Source organism: Stenella coeruleoalba (genome assembly GCF_951394435.1).
Source record: "Stenella coeruleoalba genome assembly, chromosome: 5".
NCBI lineage: Eukaryota > Metazoa > Chordata > Mammalia > Artiodactyla > Delphinidae > Stenella > Stenella coeruleoalba.
In genome coordinates, this window is record NC_137150.1 from 4,556,527 (window position 1) to 4,577,810 (window position 21,284).

At 40.5% G+C, this 21,284-nt stretch overlaps 1 long non-coding RNA gene across 1 annotated transcript; it reads right to left on the reverse strand.

Annotated features, from left to right (window-relative positions):
• Positions 1-13,430: 13,430 nt before the first annotated feature.
• On the reverse strand, positions 13,431-21,001 carry LOC307186841. The gene is made up of 5 exons (XR_013828480.1): positions 20,729-21,001; positions 19,052-19,103; positions 17,461-17,669; positions 16,521-16,724; positions 13,431-15,782 (listed from the first exon to the last, which is right to left on the reverse strand). It is a non-coding gene; the product is annotated as an uncharacterized lncRNA (long non-coding RNA).
• Between the last annotated feature and the right edge of the window lie 283 nt (positions 21,002-21,284).

A 21,284-nucleotide genomic window follows, 5' to 3' on the forward strand; every position in this document is an offset into this window, starting at 1 on the left:
TGGTCAGGAACAACTAGGGAAGTGAGAGGAATGAATGAAACCTAAGTTTTGCTACTTGGTTTTATTGATCAAAGCATCTTACAGGTGTGATGGAATTGACTGTTTATTTTGGAAAGTCCCTACAGTATTCAACAAAAGTCAACAGACTCTTCATCCTTCCCTTTTTTTTTTTTTTTTTTTTTTTTTGGCCATACCGCGCGGCCTGCGGGATCTTAGTTCTCTGATCAGGGATCGAACCCGCGCCCCCTCTAGTGGAAGCGCCGGAGTCTTAACCATTGGACCACCAGGGAAGTCCCTCCATCCTTTACTTTTTAAAAAGTATACCATGAGTTCCAGTTTCAAAGATGTCCCAAAGTTACAGTTGGAACCAGTGATTATTTTATTGTTCCCAGCTTTTTTCCCTCTCCACTCCTCTAATGTGGTATTATTCTCCTCCCTAATGATCTCCCTTGATTACCACTTCCCAAGTCCCTGGAAGGGATGGATCCTCTTAAACATTATGAAATAGAGTGGAAATGATTTCACTGGAATGGCCAGCGATCATATCAGAGACTAAAATGATGCCAGGGTCACTAGGCAGGACCTGGGGCTTGTCTTATGAACATCAATTTTGAAAACTATCAGGTTTAGGAAAACCAATCTCATTAACAAATGGTTATAATAGTAATGACTAGCCATATTGACTTTCTACCTTCACGTGAGATTTTTATAAAGTAGTAGTAAAAATTTAAATAACAATAAAATATTGGTACTTCACAAAGTAAGAATTACAAAAAGAAAAATGAGTCCCAAAGCAGAATAATCTTATGTATCCAAAACTGTAAATGAATTTGTAGAACAGTGTTGTCCAATAGAACTTTCTATGATGAGGAGATGTCCTATTATCTGTACTAATACGCTAGCCAACTGGCCACATGTGACTATCGAGCCCTTGACAGTGGGACCGAGGAACTGAATTTTTAATTTTATATCATTTTAATTAATTTACATGTAAATATAAATGCCAAGTATTTACTGCATTAGACAAGGCAGTTCTACTAATTCCTTTTCTGTAATTTTTTTTTCCTTCTGTATCCTTTTTTTAAAAAATTTTTATTAGAGTATAGTTGATTTACAATGTTGTGTTAGTTTCTACTGTACAGCAAAGTGAATCAGTTATACATATACATATATCCACTCTTATTTAGATTCTTTTCCCATATAGGTATTACATACAGAGTATTGAGTAGAGTTCCTTGTGCTATACAGTAGGTCCTTATTAGCTATCTATTTTATATATAGTAGTGTGTATCTGTCAATCCCAATCTCGCAATTTATCCCTCCACCTTTTCCCCCCTGGTAACCATAAGATTGTTTTCTACATCTGTAACTCTATTTCTGTTTTGTAAGTAAGTTTATTGTACCATATTTTTTAGATTCCACATATAAGCGATATCATATGATATTTGTCCTTATCTGACTTAACTTTTTTTTTTTTTTTGCGGTACGCGGGCCTCTCATCGCTGTGGCCTCTCCCCCTGCGGAGCACAGGCTCCAGACGCGCAGGCTCAGCGGCCATGCCCCACAGGCCCAGCCGCTCCACGGCATATGGGATCTTCCCAGACCGGGGCACGAACCCGTGTCCCCTGCATCGGCAGGCGGACCCTCAACCACTGCGCCACCAGGGAAGCCCTCTGACTTAACTTTTTTCTGAAATTTTCAATCATAATTAATTCTGTATGGTGATAAGAAAATTTGAATCTAAAGAAAAATTTAATATATTTTATATTATATACTATAAATCATCATATTTTAAATACCATATACAATTTATAAGAACGATTGTAAGGGAATGAAGGGAATGCTTGGTTAAATATATGCAATTCTAAAATTATATTTGATACTTACCTTAGCATTCCAAATGTTTTTTCCTTCCACATTGTCCATTTTTAATTTTTTTAAATAATTGATTTTAGCTAAAGACATAAAATATGCTTATGGGAATTTTAAAACACTTGTAATTCGAGGTTTTATTTACTGAAAAAATCCCACTTTCAAACATAGTTTTACTGAACCTACCATAAAGTTCACCTACTCAGTGTACAACTAAATGTTTTTCAGTATATTTGTAGAGTTGTGCAACCATCACCGTAATCGAATTTTGGAATATCTTCATCACCCACAAAGAAAATTCGTCCCCATCAGCTGTCACCCCCCGACCCATTTCCTCCCCAGCTCCTGGAAGCTCCTTTCTGTCTCTCTAGATCTGCTTATTCCAGATATTCGACAGGAATGGGATTATACACTATGGAGTAATGTATGGCTTCCACTCTGAAACTAGGTTTTTCACCCACAAAACCTATTTCTTTACCTGAAACAAAATAAGTAAATATGGTTCAGGATAATACATTTCACTTCTAGGGAGGTTCAGAAGCTTCTGGAGAAGAGAAAAAAGTCCAATAAATGTTCATAGAGAAATGTAATAATTCATAAAACATCTACAAAACCAGCAGCTAGAAACCTCATGCAAAAAGTACTTACTCTCCTACCGAAAGTCACTATAACCTGGAAGGTGCAGAGTAGATTCAATGGCACAAGAAATTGTCCTGGGAAATGTGTCATCTTCTTGAGTCTGGTTTCATCCTCTCTCAGGCTCCCCGTGCAGTCCGCACTCATTTTCAGGGGCTGCCAGTTCTGCACAGGGTTCAGAAAGATTGCTTGGAGCATGTGATGGTCAGGGGTCAGTCAGGGGAGGATTCCTCTTACTCTTTAGGTGGTTTACCCTTTGAGAGGAACGCCAAGGCAGCTCTGCTTCTGCCCCAGTGTTTTACCCAGTTTTAAGTGGGTAACTTGGTTTAGCTTTTGCCTGCTGCTTCCTTCTCGCTTCTCTTCCATCTGCATCCAGATTTGTGTACACGGAGGGGTCTGGAGGGCCATGCTTTCTCCAGAACCATGACCTAAGAAGCATTTCTCCTCTTCTTTTTTTTTTTTTTTTTTTAGGGAAGAAGTTGATTTATTTATTTATTTTAAATTTATTTATTTATTTATTTTTGGGCTGCGTTGGGTCTTCGTTGCTGCACGCGGGCTTTCTCCAGTTGTGGCGAGCAGGGACTACTCTTCATTGTGGTGCATGGCTTCTCACTGCGGTGGCTTCTCTTGTTGCAGAGCATGGGCCCTAGAGTGCGTGGGCTTCAGTAGTTGTGGTGCATGGGCTCAGTAGTTGTGGCTCACGGGCTTAGTTGTTCCATGGCATGTGGGATCTTCCCAGACCAGGGATCGAACCCGTGTCCCTTGAATTGGCAGGCGGATTCTTAAGCACTGCGCCACGAGGGTATCCTGAAGTGGATTTATTTAGAGAGAAACAGCTCCACAGGCAGAGGGTGGGCCATCTCAGAAGGTGGGAAAGGCCTATCCTCTTCTCTGAGCAATGAGGCCATATGATTGGCTCTTTCTTCTAGATTTCCTATCTGTCAATAGAAGGCACCTCAGTCCCTCACGAAAATTGGTTCCTAGCAGTTCAGACTTCCCAGTTTCTTATACATTTCTAGGTATTTTGGAACACCAGATATATGTGGAGTTAAACCAAAGCTGGAAAATTCATTGTATTTCTCTTTGTTGTGCCATAGGACAGCTTAGTACCGAATCTGGGTGGGAATCTGTAGGTGGCGCCACCTGGTGGTAGGACCATCTGCAATACCATCCCACATTTTGGCTACTATGGAATGCTCCTGTATATAGAATTAGCTTTTTTTCTTACATTTGGTATGATGGTTCCCAGTTCTCCAGTACTACCAAAAAACCATCATGTTTCTCACATTCAGTAAACTGACTTCTTAAAAATCTATTTGTTTTACAAATAGACCTAAATGTAGTGAAAGTCTTGTCTAGAAAGTTTATCTTGAAATGGGCTGTACGTCAGTGGCAGCAAGACAGCTAGTGGAAAAGTAAGCATTTCGTTAAACATGACAAGTAAAATGTTCAGCCCATTAGGAGTTATCTAGTGCTATGTGATCCCCAAAGAGAGACTGATTAACTGGTTTCTGCTTACAGAAATTACTGAATTCTGTCACGTGAGTTGCTTCCATGCCCAAAGGCACTTATCAGTGTTAACAACACTATACCAATTGAATTAAAAATTAATCATTTCCATCACTGACACCATGAAAAAAGAGAAGGCTAAAGAGTATGGAATTTCTTGGAAAGCTATTTAAGTCAGTAATTTTAAAATATTAAAAGATCCAATATAAATCCAGACCTATGGAAGAAAAAGAAAATCTCTTCTTTCAACACCTATGGAATGTAGCAGAAATAATTTCTGAATTGCAGGTTTTTTAGTCTTTTGGCATGTTAGATTTTTTCCACAATCCTTCCATTTTTTGGCCTCTAATTCTGTTGTATGGACAGATGCGACTAGTATACAAAAGATGACTCTGTTTTGGGACCAGATCAAGGCAGAGTGGTGGCCATTCCGGGCTGTGCCTTCGTGGGAGAATAAGCATTCTGATTTCAGGACAGACAGGCTTATTTCTTTTTTTTCTTTTTTTTTTTTTTTTAAACATCTTTATTGGGGTATAATTACTTTACAATGGTGTGTTAGTTTCTGCTTTATAACAAAGTGAATCAGTTATACATATACATATGTTCCCATATCTCTTCCCTCTTGCGTCTCCCTCCCTCGACAGGCTTATTTCTTATGTTTCAGAAATTTACTATTTCCCAGACTAGTAGGTTACAAGTATTACCCTACTTTTTCCTTTCTCCTTTCACATCCTTTGTCCTATAATTGTAAAGAATATATCCGGACACTCTTCTAACTATATCTGCTCAAAATGACAAGAAACTTAAGCCTTCCTGAGTTCTTGTGGTTCCTTATTTTTCAATTCTACAAACATGTACTGAGTTTAGAAATGGTTGGAAAAACAGTAAAACAGATGAGAGTAATCATGGATTTTCTGGCACTGAGGGAAACAGAGGCCAAGTGTTTCTAGACCTTGGAATCATACATCCTTGATCTGAGAGGAGGAACTACAGGTGTTTTTAGGAGAATCCTGGTGCTCCTACAGGAGCAGTGGGCCAGTACTCAGCCTAAGGATCAATTATAGTCTGTGAATTTTGATACTGACATTTCTTTACCTTGTGAATATTCACATCTCCCTGTGGCTTTGGGTGAATCCCCGCTGAAAGCAAGAATCCAGCATCTCTTGATCCGTGATTACAGGTTTGGGAGGCCACATTAGAATCCTGACAGGCAGTGGAGATCAAACGAGACACTCTTAGTGTTCTGAAGGGAATTATGGTCTAGTAGGAGTAACTTCCGGGCAAACAATTTCAAAAGGAAATTATATGTAGCATGAGAGAAAGTATGGATTCTGAAGGCAGCCTAGTAAAGAATGCAGGTATCAATGCTTCAGTTTGGGGAGCGTGAAAGGCATAATCCAATAGGTGACATTTGACCTGGATATTGAGGGATGAATTTTCCAGGTAACAAGGAATAGAAAGGGAATAGAGCTGCTGAAATAATGCCTTGGGAGAAAGGTATGCACATAGGCAAAAATGCTTTCCATTTTCATAATCCTTGGCTCTGTTAGCCCTTGAAATGTGAGTAAGAGCCCTCTTTGGATTATTTTCTTTTTTTTCCCCTAATTTTATTGAAATATAGTTGACTTACAAAGTTGTATTAATTTCTTCTCTATATCAAAGGACTCAGCTATACATATATGTGTCTACATATATAAGTCTGTGTGTGTGTCTATATATATATATATTCTCTTTTATATTCTTTTCCATTATGGTATTCTGTAAGTTGATGTATGTGCAGTGCCAAATGGAATTTGTGCTCAAAATTGCCTAATCCATTAATCTTCAGGTGTTTTTCACTTTTCCCATTTGAATAACCCCAGTAGACTCCCTGATCTCTCAAAAGGTTGGAAAACCAAAGCGAAAACAGCAGCAGTCTCCCCGAGTGATGAGTATTTATAGAAAAGACAGTTCACTTAGCGTTAATTACTTAGGGAAATTAGGGGGAAAGTATGGGCTGAATGCCCATCATCTATTAGTTTAGAGTCAAACCAAGTATAATCTATGGATAATGGATAAAGATGCCTCTTTAAAGTGAAACCTTTTGCCATAGTGACGCAAACTTGCGACACCAGGGCTGGCTTGCGTGCTGAATCACTCAAATTGTGGCTCAATGCCCAAAACTCAATTTCTATTGTTCAGTGTCCTCTAAAGCATGTTCTGGGACTCAGCTTGTTCTAGCAGAACTTGGCTTTATTGAATTTTGCTTGATTTGTTCTTCCTTTTGAGTCTCTGATTAAAGTTTCCTACTCTTTTCAGCACCCATTTGTTTCTGCTTCCAGCGAAGGGTTTGCTTAGTTTGTTCTTCCTTTTGAGTCTGATTAAAGTTTCCTACTCTTTTCAGCACCCATTTGTTTCTGCTTCCAGCGAAGGGTTCGCTTAGGTAGCTCAGTTTGATTTCCCCTGTGGGCTTTCCTTTAGTGCAGAAGCCCTTGCAGCTAGAAACGTGGCCTTGAGCAGATAGTAACGACCACTCGGTAACTGACTAATGACGCCAACCCTTCTATAACTTACCGTTTGCCAGACACTGTTCTAAATGCTTTCCTTGAATTAACTCAATCATCTTCACAAAAATGAAGGAGGCAAGTATTATTATTATTCCCATATTGTAGATAAAGAAAGGGAGGTGCAGAGAGAATAAAGAGCTTGCCAACGCTCACAGAATTAGTCAGTAGCAGAGTTCTGGTTCCATCTGAGTGGCCTGTGCTTGCAGCCACTCTCCTCTGCTGCCTGTCAATGTCAGCCAGGGACCTCATGTGACTTAGCCCTCTTACTGATCACACACTCTATGGAAGGTGGGCACTTTAATCTCGATTGACATATGAGAAAACTGAGGTTCATTAAGCTCGTGTAACCAGCCCAAGTGAGGGGTAACTCGTAATCGGCTGAGATGGGTTTCGATTGCTAGTGCCTCTAGCATCAAATCCCTTGCTCTTAAACTGCATTGGGTACCATTTTTTCTCCCATACTGTGTCTCTGTTTCTTTGCCTGGTGATCTTTAAGTAGTGTCTGTTCTCTGATGATTGCCAGCTCTGAAATCCTCCCTGAGTTTCACGTTCACGTATCTGGGGGTGGGGAAGGGGTGGTCCGCAAACACTTCTGTAAGACCCAGCTAGTAAATATTTTAAGGTTTGTGGGTCGTGGGGTATGTCTCCAAGAGTGTGAGCAGCTTGAGGGCAGGAATTGCAACTTGTTCGTTGTCGCATCCCTGGCACCTCAGATAACGTCTGATAAATTCATTATGAGAATTTATTTGTTATATGAATCAATACATGGATATAAAAGATTATCCTTGAAAGGATGAGGCTGAAAGTCTTGCTTATAAAACCTCTGTCTGATATACTCCTAATGCACATTAACTGCTTAGTACAAGGAGAAGTTTTTCTTAAAATCCTGATATCTCTGAAGGAAATGGATTTTCTCTCCCCACTCCTAAATATAATACTTAAAAAAAATAATATCAAAATACAAGTGGTCATCATCACTGTTGGCATTAATGTTGATGTGCATAGTCAGTGACCATAGTGTTTGGAGCCAGACAGACCTGGGATCAAAGAGTAAGACTGCTGCTTAGTTTTATGACAATAGGTAAATCATTTAAGCTTGCCCAACCTCAGTTACAAAAGATAATTTACAAGTTTTACAGCCTCTTTAAAAGATGTATAATGTCATAAATCATATAAAAGATCATAACATTATTGTGAATATTAAAGAACATATGTTCAAAATGTAGTGTTACACCCTACTAGTTGCTCAATTAACGGTAGCTTTGTTGTTGTGCTCTTGTTTAGTATTGTTATCCATCATCTAGGTACAAGTAATGATTAACACTGCCAGGACAATGGCACCAGCCAGCAAGCTAAGGTTCAAGTGGCTCCTTTGAATAGAATAACATCAGGGTGGTCACTATTGACTCAGGCCAAAGGCAGGTTTCCAGTACTCTTTTGGAGAGAAGCCAATTCAGATCATCAGTCAAAGGCACTTTACTGAGTCAGATGCTACGAGAACAACTAGGGCAAATGAAGAGGGAGCCTCTGCTTTGAGGAGAATATCATTTAGTTAGCAAGGTGATATGCCAAGGGGATAGAGGACACTGTGAATTCTACTACGGTTGCTCAGTTTAAAAAATGTGGCTTAACATTCTAGAGGATGAAAAGAAGCTATCTCGTCATAGGATCTTCAAAGGCTCCCTTCCTTCTAGAAAATGATCCATTATTTTCTTATATTAAACAGTTAGAGAAGGGTGACATAGGATGCTGAGGAAGATATTTCTCCTCTGCGTTCCCATTGCCAAGCACAGTGCCTGGCATATACTACATGTTCAATAAAATAGGGTGAACAAATTAATGAATGAATAGAAGATGCTCTGCACAGAACATGGAAGGGATATGGGATGGCAGTAACATTGACTGGCTCTCTTCTCCCCTATGTATTACATATTTAAGTTCATTACCCACAACTAATTCACGGAAAAAGAAGAATAACCATGTCAGCATCACCCTTACCACGGCATAAAACCCAAAGGGCTATTGATGAAATTTTAAGTAGATTACCATACCAAACCTTACCAGGAGCATAACCGTAGCTGAAATAAATATCTTGTTAGAACCACTGATTCTTACTTGGTCCAAAGTTTCATCTGGAAGCAGCATGATTTCTTTTAGGCCCTAATTGTAAAGGCTAATTCTGTACAGATGAATGCTGCTCAAATTTGAATGTACAAAAAATCACCTGGGAATCTTGTTAAAAGGCCAAGTCTGATTCCAGAGGTGTGGGATGGGGCCCAAGATTCTGCATTTCTTACAAGCTCCCAGGTGATGTTGATTCTACTGCTTCATGGACCCCATTTTGAACATCAAGGTCTTGGCCACCGCCCAACATATCTCAGGCGCTTCGTCTCTTCCCAGAATTCACTGTTGGTTATTTTGGTATCCCTACCCTCATTTCTACTAACTTCAGAATTAATATGTTGCAACATATTAATTTGTCATGAAGTCTTCAAGTCTACGGAGCAAGGTCCTTTTATTTGAAAAGTACTACAAAGTGGAGGCAAACCTCAGGGGTTTCTGCATTGGAAAAGGGCTTTTGCGCCTTCCCTGAGGATATTATATTTGCATGCGGTTTGACCACATCAGTATCATAATTGCTCATTACAGATCATAATCCTCCTGGGAAGGACAACGGATGGCTTGAAAGCAACAGGGAACCTCACAATTCTTATCAGACTTTACACAGCCAACTTAGCCTCAAAGAGGTCAAAGATAACGCTGTAACATTTTCATATCACATGGGGAATGAGTGTTACATAAAAGAGGTGGCTATTAAATCCTGTCTGAGTCCCTGTGCATTTATAATGCAATTTTCAGTTTATGAATACCTCTCTGGCGATAAGCTAGGCGATTTTATCTCCTAAATTTTCCGTGAGTCTTAGCATATGATTTAAAATACATATATTTTAAAATAGTAGCAATTTACAAAAATCCACTTGCAGTGGATTTTCCCAGTCTTATTCAACATTTCCCTTGGGATTTTCCTTACCACCGCGGATATACTGTGTCACTGCTGTGAACGTTTTCTCACTTGACAATGTGTTGACATTTTTTAGAAAATAATTCTAACACACAATGCCAAGCATTTTCTAATGCTTGAAATAGCTAGTGGCATAAAATACTGACACAAAAAGCTATTTAACCATTACCAAAAAAGAAAGTTTTCAGGGAAGTACATGGTCAAGATGTTTTGAAAAGGATACATACGATTTGTGTGTGTGTGTGTCCCATAATTTCTTTTATTGTCTAACAATAACGTTTTCTTCCCATATAAGAATTTTAACAAAGAATTTGTTGCCAGATTTAACTAGAAAGACAATTAACTTCAGAAAATTATCGAAAATTTTGGCTTCTTTCAAACCCAAAAGATCTTAGGTCACTAATGGCCCGAGGGAAAGACAAAAATCTCTTACGTCAATAAAATGGCCAGGCCCAACTTTGAACTTTAAAGAAACTAGAAAAGAAAAGGAAGCCCAGCTCTCTCTTTTTCTATCTTTTTCAGGAGTTGCACGATCTGATCCAAGAAATGTTTAAAGACTGTCTTACTTCAGAAATGAGAGATGTCTAGAGAAAATTAGAGAAACATACTACATGATGTTAAAACATCTGGTGTTTATAAAGGTTTATTTTATCCAGGGCATTGCAAAACAACAAAACAAAACAAAACAAGCAAACAAACAACCCATGCCCTAGCTTTCTGAGAAGAAACAGGGAATGATTAAGTGAGAGACTGGCTGGTGGTCAAGGCGGGCAACGTGTATACTCCAGGTCATACTTGCCAAGAAGTAAAATCATTTTTGATGAAATACGCATTTTACAGGCTAGGCTAGGGTATGCTGCAGAGACCATGTCTTCCCCTCCGACTCCCCCTGAAAAAGTGGTTGAGCACAATACACGGTGTTCTATGGGTATCTGAGTGCCTCGCCAGGGCAATTCTGATAGAGACCCAGTAATTTCAGGCTGTTCTGCTCCTATTAGCTCCTGCAAACAATACCGGTGTCCAGGTTTCTGAGGGCAGAGAGGATGGGGAGAAACTCCAAGCAGCTCTGAATGTTTTCAGATGTTACAAAATTATTTCTACCCACGTGTCTTTAGTTCAAGCAAATAGTATGGTCCATCTACTTTCAAAGGGCAGTGAAGTACAACCGCCTTGCGTGCCGGAAGCTAATCTTACCACAAAGTCCTCTGTATCCATATATCTCCTGATTCATTCTTTTTTTCCCTTCCATACGTCACTCTGTTGGCTTCTTAACCTCTCACCTAGACCACTGTTTAGCCTCACCCACGAAACTCTCTTATTTCCCGCCTCCTAGCTCTTGTCTCTCTCATACACAGTCACAAAATAAGTTTCCCCAAGCCAAAGAGTTTCTGATTTAACCTCTGCTCCAGATGACCCATTATTTCACTCCTGGCCCATTTCCTAATGTGTCATGACACTGCGGGGTTCAGTGTGGTTGGGACCACAAAATTGGGATCACCAGTAGAGAAGCAGATATCTTAAACCAACCTCATCCGCCGTAGCTGAGAAAACGCTGCAGAAAACTGTCCAGGAGCAAGCTTCACCTGAGAGAGTAGAACGACAGACAGAATCTGGCATCCATCCAGACAAGCAGCTGGCATTGAAAAGGCCCATCCAAGAGAGGAGTGGGTCTCATTTCAGTTAAGGCAAGAATTTAGGCACATTGACTGCGCATATATTCATGCAGGCAGATCCTGCAGGGAACGGAATCTCAAACAGAAGACTGGCATCTAGGAGTAGATTCATCAGTGCACCGTGTTGAGGAGTAGGGATCTACGTTGGAGCACAGGATTATGGCAACTTATGAAGATAGGAACTCACGTTTGAGAAAACAGCTAGGACTTAAAGACACCCAGTCATCTACGAGGCACTGGCTTTTAAATCGTTCACTGCTACTTCAAGTGAAACATTCAGATTCCAGTATAGAAGTTAGATGACAGCAGAGATGCTCTGGTTGAAGTCATCGTGGTCTGCACCTCTTCTCCCTGTAGCCTAGCTCTACCCCAGAAGTGACGTCTCCGACACCCCTAGGATTCCACTGAACAACTATATAAAGTCTTAGTTGAAAGGAACATGGCGGATGTACAGGTGGCAAAGCAGGAGGTCAAACTTCAGAAGTGTTAGCCGTAAGAGCACCCGAGCGGTCTTGTACTGAGAGCCCTGTGTGAAGAACCAGGTCAGGCTTTTAAACCCCATCCGACGGAGGCACATTAGACCTAGATCTGGGAACAGAGGGGAGGCTACAGAGAGGTGCTAAGGGACCCTGAATGTGTCTTCTGGTTTCTATGGAAGAAATGTCCCCATGATGATCAAAGGCATTTGTTTTTGGGGATCCTAGACCCTTACACATTTTCAAGAACTTTGCTCCTAACGTGCTTTCTCTCTTGCATCACCAATGTCTTTCTCCACACAGGACCACTTTCTGCAAGCACACATGTGTTCTAGAGCAGTGATCCTCAAAGCGTGGTCCCTGGACCCGCAGCATCAGTATCACCTGGGAACTATAATGCAAATTCTCACCTTCCACCCAGACTTACCGAGTCAGAAACTCTGGGGCCCAGCAATTGTTTTTGATAAGCCCACCAGGTAATTGTGATGTAAGGTAGAGTCTGAGAACCAGTGCTCTAGCGAATCCACTTAAAAATAAACAAACCACAAAAAAACACACTTAAACTTGGCCCTTTATTCTCCTACAAGCACTGTCCAGTCCCCTATTCTCATCCCCAGTCAAACTCCTTAAACATCTTGTCTACACTTGTCCTCACCTCCCACGTGGCTTTTAATCTGACTTCAGTGCCTGCCATGCCAAAGAAACTGTCCTTTTCAAGGTCACTCAGAATCTCGGCTCCAAGATCAATGGGCACTTGTCTTTGGTCTCTTGTAAGCATGTTTCAGTCAATTTCACCCTTTCTAGAGACATTTTACCTTCTTGACTTGCAGGATACCACGTTGTTCTCTTTTCTCCTATGAATGTTTGGTTTTCTTTGCTAGCTTTTCCTTCTTTACCTAATCTCTAGAGATGGGTTTTCTACAGGCTTTGGAACCCCTCCTGTTCCTTTCCGTCTGTTCATCCTCTCCCAAGGGTGATTTCACCTGCTTCCAAAGTTTAAATGCCATCTCTACTTGATAAACCCAAATTTAGATCTCTAGTCTGGATTTCTCTGAGCTACAGAGCTGCAAATTGAATACTCCTCCTCTGTGTCTTCAGTATCACATGTTTAAAACAGATATACTGAATCACACCCCCTGATACACACAGCTTGGTCTCTTTGCTCCAACTTTCCTTATATCATTCCTTGGTACCACCATTACCCCCTTTGTGCAAGCATAAACTTCGAAGCATCATCTTAGAACTCCCCTTTCTCTCTCTTTCCTCCCACCCATCTGATTCTGTGATAAGTATTACTGATTCTATCACTAAAATAGATCTCAAATTTGTCCATTTCTCCCTATGTCCACTGACATCATCTTGGTCAGGACTCCCATAGTTTCTCATCAGCACACAAGTTAGCTATCTGGCCTCCCAACCTTCATTCTGAAATGCTGTGCAAATCCATTCCCAGCACCGTACTGAGAGATCTTAAAATATAAATGAAATCACACATTCATTCGTTCCTTAGAAGCCCAGATTTCTTTCCACGGGCAAAGGTCCTAACCTGATTGGTGTCTTGCCAATCTGAAGTGTCATGGGTGACCCATCTCCTCGTCACCCCCTGTACTCTGGCCACCTTCACCTTCAGACAGTATCAAAAGCTCTCCTGCTTCTCTCCTGACTCTGAGTTTGACATTGCTTTTCTCTCACCTGGAGTGCTGTTACCCCAGCTCTTCCCGTGGCCCCCTCCTTCTTGTGTTTCAGCCAAAATGACCCTCTCATTGGGACTCAGGATCATCATGCCGTCTGAAATAAATTCCCACCTGTTATTCTCTAGTCCTGAATCCTACGAATTTCCTTCACAGCACTTAATACAATCTGTAGTTATGTGATGTGTCTGTCTGTTTGTTTGCACGTTGTCGGTCTCCCCACCAGAAAAAACTTTCCATGAAGGCTGTGTGTATCATTTTTCGTTATATTCTCAAGACCTAGATAAATCCTGGCAATTGACAAATATGTTTTGAATGAGTCGACGAATGAATGGATACAGAGGTGTGAAGAACAAACATAACACAGGTCTTGAAATGCAGTGTTTTCGGGATAAAATTCCAAAGCCTGTCATTAAATAGCTCCTCCCATAGGGGACATGTTTCCTTTCCAGCCGTCCTTCCTGCATTTATTTGTGTCCCTCTTCCCTGTGAAGGTGTCTTTAACCGTTACAGTCTTCTAGCTCTAGTCACACATCTTGCACTTTCGCTATGGTGTGGTTATTTATTTGGCGTGTATCCATATGTGTCTTATCCAGCCAATCCCCATTTATTGAGCAGCTTCCCCAAACCCACCAGAGTACTTGGAGTTTCTAGTATGTACTGTAGTGATCTTGCGAGGAGTGATAGATTTTCAAAGCCTCACAGCATTGAGCAGGGGGCTTTGCACAGGGAATGCATTCAACAAATGATTGGTGATTAATTGAATCCATCCTTGATATGTGTGGCTGTTAGCCAGTTGAGTAAACCTTAGGGCAAGTGTTTTAAAAATCAAAATTGCCATTGCAAAATTTTTTTTTTTTTTCTGAAACTCAAACAAAGTGATCCTGTATTTTGAAAGGATTTGGAAAATCTCGGACAGATCTTCCTTTTTAGCAAATATCCATTTGCTTTCCAGGCCCACGTCCTGACTACCACGTATTCGTTGTATGATCTTAAACAAATTTCAGAAGGACACTTCACCTAGTTTTATTATCTGGGAAATGTGTACACACAGGGGATATAACAGTACCTACTTCATAGAATTGTTGTGCTTTCACATATGTTTGTTGCTCAGTACAGTTCCTGGCACAGAGTATTAGCATAGGATTGTTTTTATTTGGAACGTTTGCTCTACGCCAGGCATTTGTGAGAAACAGGATGCAGTTATCTTTGACTAGTAGCCATTCACAGTGTGTTAAAGCTGATTGTAACTGTACAGGTGATTCTCAGCATGGACCACCTCCAGGTTGCAAAGACATTTTCTCCTGTCTGCCACCTAGTTCTTAGAGATGGTGAAGATGCCAACACTGTCACAATTAGTTTAATCAATAAGTATGTTTCTGTTGTCTTTGGGAAGCTGTGGTAGAATGAATTGATCCCAATTAATTGCCCTCCTCGCTTCCACATCCTTTCCATATAACTGTGTCATGCCCTCTCCCTCTGACACTGGCTTGACCGTATGACTGGATTTAGCCATTTCAATATTAGAAGACACTGTGTGAGTATCACTCCTCTGCCATGGCAAGACGGAATTCTCAGGTGTGCTAAGTAGAACCGCCCCCAAAGATGTCCACACCCTAATCTCCGGAAGCCGTGGAGATGTTTATGATACAAAAGATGTTGTAAGAACCAAGACTTATGACCTGACCTAAATGCAGTCCAACCCCCCAGGAATGTGACCTTGAACCAGTCAACCTGGAATTACCTGGTCAGCACTAGTGAGATGACCTTTCCAGTCCCCTTAGAAAGGTGACCTTGCCTGAAGCAATGCATTCTTTGCTAATAATTTCCTTTTTCAATCCCCTTTCTGCCTTTAAAAACCATTTGTTTTCTACAGCTTGGGGGAGCTCTATTGCTAGGTGGGCTGCTGCCTGATTCATGAATTGTTGAATAAAGCCTATTTGACCTTTAAACAAAAAGACGTTGCTAAGATTTTGTAATTAGGGTTACATACCTTCAAATGGGAGGTTATCCTGAATTATCTGTGTGGGACCAAGGTGATCACAATGTCCAAGCAGAGAACTTTCTCAGGCTAGAATCAGAAGGTGGGCAGAAGAAGAGGCAAAGAGAGAGATACTGCAGAAGGGAAAGAGTTTCCAGGCATAAGAAAGAGGCAGTGCAATGCTGCTGGCTCCAAGATGCAGGAACCCACAGACGAGGACCAGAGGAACACAGCCAACAGGGCAAGAGGACTTCAGCGCTGCAACCATAGAGAAAGAGATTCTGCCAACAACCCGAAAGAGCTTCGAAACAGATTCTTCCAAGAGCCTCGCGATAGATCCTAGGTGGCGCGCAGCTTGGCTTCAGTGCTGGGAAACCTGGAACAGAAAAAGCAGCTCCGGTAACCCGGGCTTCTGACCTGTACGACTGTGAGATAAGAAACTTGTGTTGTTTTAAGATGTTAAGTTTGGTGATAGAAAAGGAATACAGCTTATGTCAAAGGGTGTTCTGCCTATGGTTTCTGGAAACCATATCTTGTCCGGCCTTACATTTAGGTCTTTGATCCATTTAGAGTTTAGTTTTGTGTATGGTGTTAGGAAGTGTTCTAATTTCATTCTTTTACATGTAGCTGTCCTGTTTTCCCAGCACCACTTGCTGGAGAAACTGTCCTTCCTCCATTGTATAGTCTTGCCTCCTTTGTCACAGATTAATTGACCCAGGAGCTTGGGATGAACATACACACACTACTATATATAAGATGGATAACCGACAAGGACCTACTGTGGAGCACAGGGAACTCTACTCAATATTCTATGATGACCTATATGGGAAAAGAATCTGAAAAAGAATAGATAGGTGTATAGGTATCACTGAATCACTTTGCTGGACACCTGAAACGAACACAGCATTGTAAATCAACTCTACTCCAATAAAATTAAAAAAAGAAAGGGCATACACAGGGCTGGGATAGAACAGAGCTCAGCTGCCCGACTCTTCCCAGCAAAGGGTCACGTACAGGAGTCAACCGCTAGCCAACCCTAAGGATGTGCCCAGCCAGGATCACAGGACCCCAGCCAATCACCCACAGGCATGAGAAATACACAGTCCTTACCCACCTCTGATGCGTTATGGTTGCTCCTTAGGCAACACTGCTGTGGCAGTGGATATCTGACACGGAGGCCAAGGAAACGCCAGGTGCATGTTAGGCTTCTTTTCATGAAATGCTCTCTAAGAATGGTGAATGAGAAAAATCTCCCGCTGATTAATTATGCAGTTCAATCACAGAGCCAGATCCCATGGTAGCTTCTGACAGAAACGCTCTACAAGGAAAGGAGATGGAGGCTTTGGATTGTTTATCTGTATTATTGATTAGATATTGATGAGAATTCTTTGCATTCAAGGGGAAGTGGAAGTTACTAGAAACTTCACTTCTAGCACAAGCTCTTTTTGTTTTTTAATGTCTGGCCTAGTCAGCCCAAATGATCTTCACATTTTGGAAAGTTCGAGTTCATAAAAACGAAACAAAAATTACCAGCCAAACGGCTTCTTGGCCAAATGAATAAGTAAACAAAAGAAACAAACAAAAAATCCAAATGAAGCAGTTGAATACTTAGACTTAAATGAGTGAGAATCTTCGCAGAGTTAAATAAAGCATAAAATGGATATTTCCACTAAGGCTGTCTTAACTGAAGCAGCTATTTTTTTAAAAAAATTAATGTAATTCTGGCTTAATTTAGTTTTGTTTTATCAAGTCAGCAGAGTTAATTCTATGTCAATAAAAAAAGAAACTCAAGCTGTGCGAATCATTTTACACTATATGTGAATTTCTGGAGGAAATACTGAAAACATATTTAAATTGCACCCCAGGAACTGTGAGTACATTTCATTTTACATGAAAAAAATGAAGGGTTTGTGGTTTTGGAGAATAAAACGGAGGCAAAGGGAAAAAAAACTTATATAATTCAGTGTTTGGGACACAGTAGGGTACCAATCGAAGAAATTCCCTTCCAGGCCCAAACCAAACATTTCCTAATATATTGTTCTTCAAATCAATACCAGATTCGGCAAGGCTGGGGTTTGTGGCTGCCCCTTTCTCTCTCTAGTGGTTTAAGGGAAGTATCCGCAGTGTTTTATGAATGAAGGAGACTTGGTTCCCAGTGGGGTGACAGCAGAGAGGTTCTTGTGCACGGCTCAAGGTGTTAGCTCGGACCCCAGAGTGATGTTATCTGCTCCTAGAGTTGCAGGCATTCACCATGAGCTTGTCCCTGTAGGTAAATAATAACTGATTAAAGAAACTGTGAAAGAGAAGGAAATAAACCAGCTACATGATCCGTATACAGCGTGACCTCACCTCTGCAGCAGTCTCTAAAAAGAAGACAAAGCAATTAAAGTTTACACACCATGTGCTGCAAGAAGATGTAATGGAAGCCAGCCAGCCATTTGCTTTACAGATTGTTTTAATGGATTCAAGTTTATCCTGGAGTGTATGTATGAGGAGATGGGTAGCAGGAGATTTGAAGTCTGTTTCATCTATCCTGGCTAGCCCCGTTTTCCTCTGTACTTTGAGAAGAATGGACCCAAGCCTTTCCAGTGTCAACTATAAATTGACAATTGACACTTGCCATGGGCACTTGCCATCTACTTCTACAAGGATTAAACCATGAGCCACTGCAGCTGCTGACCTTCAACACCCCCTGAAAAGAGTTCAGGGTGGAGATCAGAAATGAGGCCCTCTGTGCTCTGGGAGAAACTGGCAGAACAGGCCTTCAGATCGTTAGATATTTTCAGGAGAAGATTTTATGAGCCCAATTCTTGCATCTCCTCATATTTAGAAAAGCACTAAATTCCTTCATGGTGATGTCTGGTCCTTGTGACTAGCAGTAACCTTCCAGAGACTAGCAGAAACCTTCTGCAAAACATTAGTGCTTAATTGCGTGACCTCCCCTTCACCAGAACCACATATATACTGACCTTCCCCCTACCTCTTTGGAGCAGTTTCTCAGAGCTATCTGAAATGCTGTCTCCCGGGCTGTAGTCCTCATTTTGCCCCAAATAAAATTTGACTCACAACTCTCGCATTGTGCATTTTTTTAAGTTGACACCAGGAAAGGATAACTTCATGTTCAATTCCTCCTGTCAGCAGGAGGGGACTGGAAGCTTGGCAGAAAAATGTGTGTGTGTGTGTGTGTGTGTGTGTGTGTGTGTGTTCCTTAGTACAGAGACATGAAGGAGAACTCATAATCATGGCTGATACTGCAGAACATATTGATATATTATTACCTGATTACGGCAAAGAAAAAATTCTTCAAATGCTACTTCCCTGTGGTGCTTCTGCCTATGAGGTCTATTCCTACAGCTCCAGAGGTCTTATCATCTGATAGAATCTCTGAATTTTTTAAAAAACATTCCTCCAAAAGTACATGATTTATTTATTGGGGATCAGATGATATGCTTTTGACATTATTATTTGCATTTTGAGTTTATTATTCATTTGTTGCATTTATGAGGCATTTATAAAGGCATTGCTCTAATGTATCTAATATCTGGATGCAGACCATTTTTATACTCCATTCACCCCTCCATATTACAATAGCATTTTCAGTAATAAAACAGACAGACAGACATATACAATGAAGTTTGCACTCACCAAACAAAAATGTTACACCTTGCAGTTGACATTCTGTTTCGCTGTTTTAAACCTTGGACATAAATAAAAAACTCCAAGTGGTCATATGGAATGATAGGATTGAACCAATTCAAGTTCCATTTCTTTGTTTTCGCAATCATTACGTTACTACTGTTAATTTAAAATCTAACATTTAAATGCAAAAATCTTAGTACCACAGGGGTGGGAGACATGAACAGTGCCTGAAGTGTGTTTGGATGATTCCTGACTCTATGAACTTGTAAAACGAGCACACGTAGCTGAGTCCACACATGTTGGAGGCTCTGTGACCAAGAGTTCCCCAAATTAACTTCCATGTAGAATGTAAGGTTTATTAAAATATAATAATAAAAATGTGCTAATTGGAAACATATGTGTGTGTATATTTACAGGTTATATATAAATATAATTGCACAATTATATATATGCTTATGTATATAATCCTTCCGTTTATCATTTAACCATTTGAATTCCAGCAGTAACTGTAGCAATTTTTTAGAATTTAAAGGAAAGATTTTGGGGGCATGGAGTATTTTCCTGGCATTGTTGAAAATTGCTGGAGTGTGGTGATAATAGAAAACAGAGCAATAGTTCCTTTTTTACTGTGGCAAAATAAACGTAAAATTTATCATCTTAACCATTTTAAGCTTACAGTTCTTGGCATTAAGTACAACCACACTGTTGTGCAACCATCACCACTCTCCATCTCCAGGACTTCTTCATCCTCCCAAACTGAAGCACTAACCCATTAAACACTCCCTCCCCATCCTCTCTCCCCACAGCCCCAGGCAACCATCATTCCATTTTCTGTCTCTATGAATTTGACTATTCCAGGTGCCTCCAATAAGTGGAATCGTATAGAATTTGTTCTTTTGTGTCTGGCTTATTTCGCTTAGCAAAATGTCTCCAAGTTCTGTCCATGTTGCATACGCGTGTATCAGAATTTCATTCCTTTTTAAGGCTGAATACTATTCCACTGTAGGTACATACCACATTTTGTTTATCCATTCATCCGTTGATGGACATTTGGGTTATTTCCCCCTTTTGGCTACTGTGAAAATCCCGCTGTGAACATTGTTGTAAAAATGTTTGTGTCCATAAAGCAGACCAATTTTTAGTTGGCTTTATCACCTTTAAATCTCCACAAATGCTTCCCCTTATCTTCGTCATCTGCCCAGCATCCCACACTTGGTACTCCACTGTATTGTGGCACAGCGATGTCAGGGAAAGAGAACTATTGTGGTAGGTAGGAATTTTGCATCAACAATCTTCACATCAACTCTATAGCTGTGTGATTGTGAATTTCACTCTGTTCCCTCATTACTAGAATAAGATTGCTTGATGAAATCTAAATACTATCCACCCCAGCTTATGATTCTATGAGTGCAGGCAGCAATAACACCAGTGGAATACAACCCTATTTAAAAGCACTTTCCCCTTTAAGCATCTCTCTTAAACTTCACAATAATGCTGTGAGGTGAGGTCGGTTTTATGGTCTTTTCCATCCTATGAGGACAGAGATCCTTTCCTGTTTTGCTTATTAACATCTCCAAAGACTAGAACGCTGCCTGGCTCATAGAAGGCTCACAATAAAAATTTGCTAAATAAATAAATTTTTCAGGTGATATAAATGGAGTTCAGAAAAGTTAAGTTACCTACCTTGAATCCTTTACTTAATAAGTAGTACCTGTTCTGGAACCAAGTCTTCCAATTCCAATTTCTATGCAATTTTTATCACTCCATTTTGACACACTGTCCTTTCAGCTGTAGGAACAAATATTTATGAGTGATGTGTCTTGCTGAGGAGTTTCACATTCATTATCTCATTAATCTTTACAACCCCCCCCTGAAGTATTGAGGATTGTTCCCATTTTATTGATGAGAAAACTGAGCTCAGAGAGTGGAAGTGACTTGTCCAGATTGGTAAGTGGTAGAGCTGGGATTTAGACCCCAGGCTTCCAACTCTGGAAGGAGGCTCTATAAATAAGTGATCAAAATTAGCAGACTCTGCTACTTGAATAAAAGGAATTTGAACTTAGCCTCCAAGGTATTGCGGGGTAACTTCAGCAAGTTATGGAAACAGTAAAATAAGCAAGATTTGGGCAGGAAACGAATGGGTCTAGCTGTTCAGAGGGGGCTTGTTGGAAAATAGTGAGAGAGGAGACTGGACCTGCTCCAAAAGCACGGGGCTGATGCAGTAGGTATTGAGAGAAGA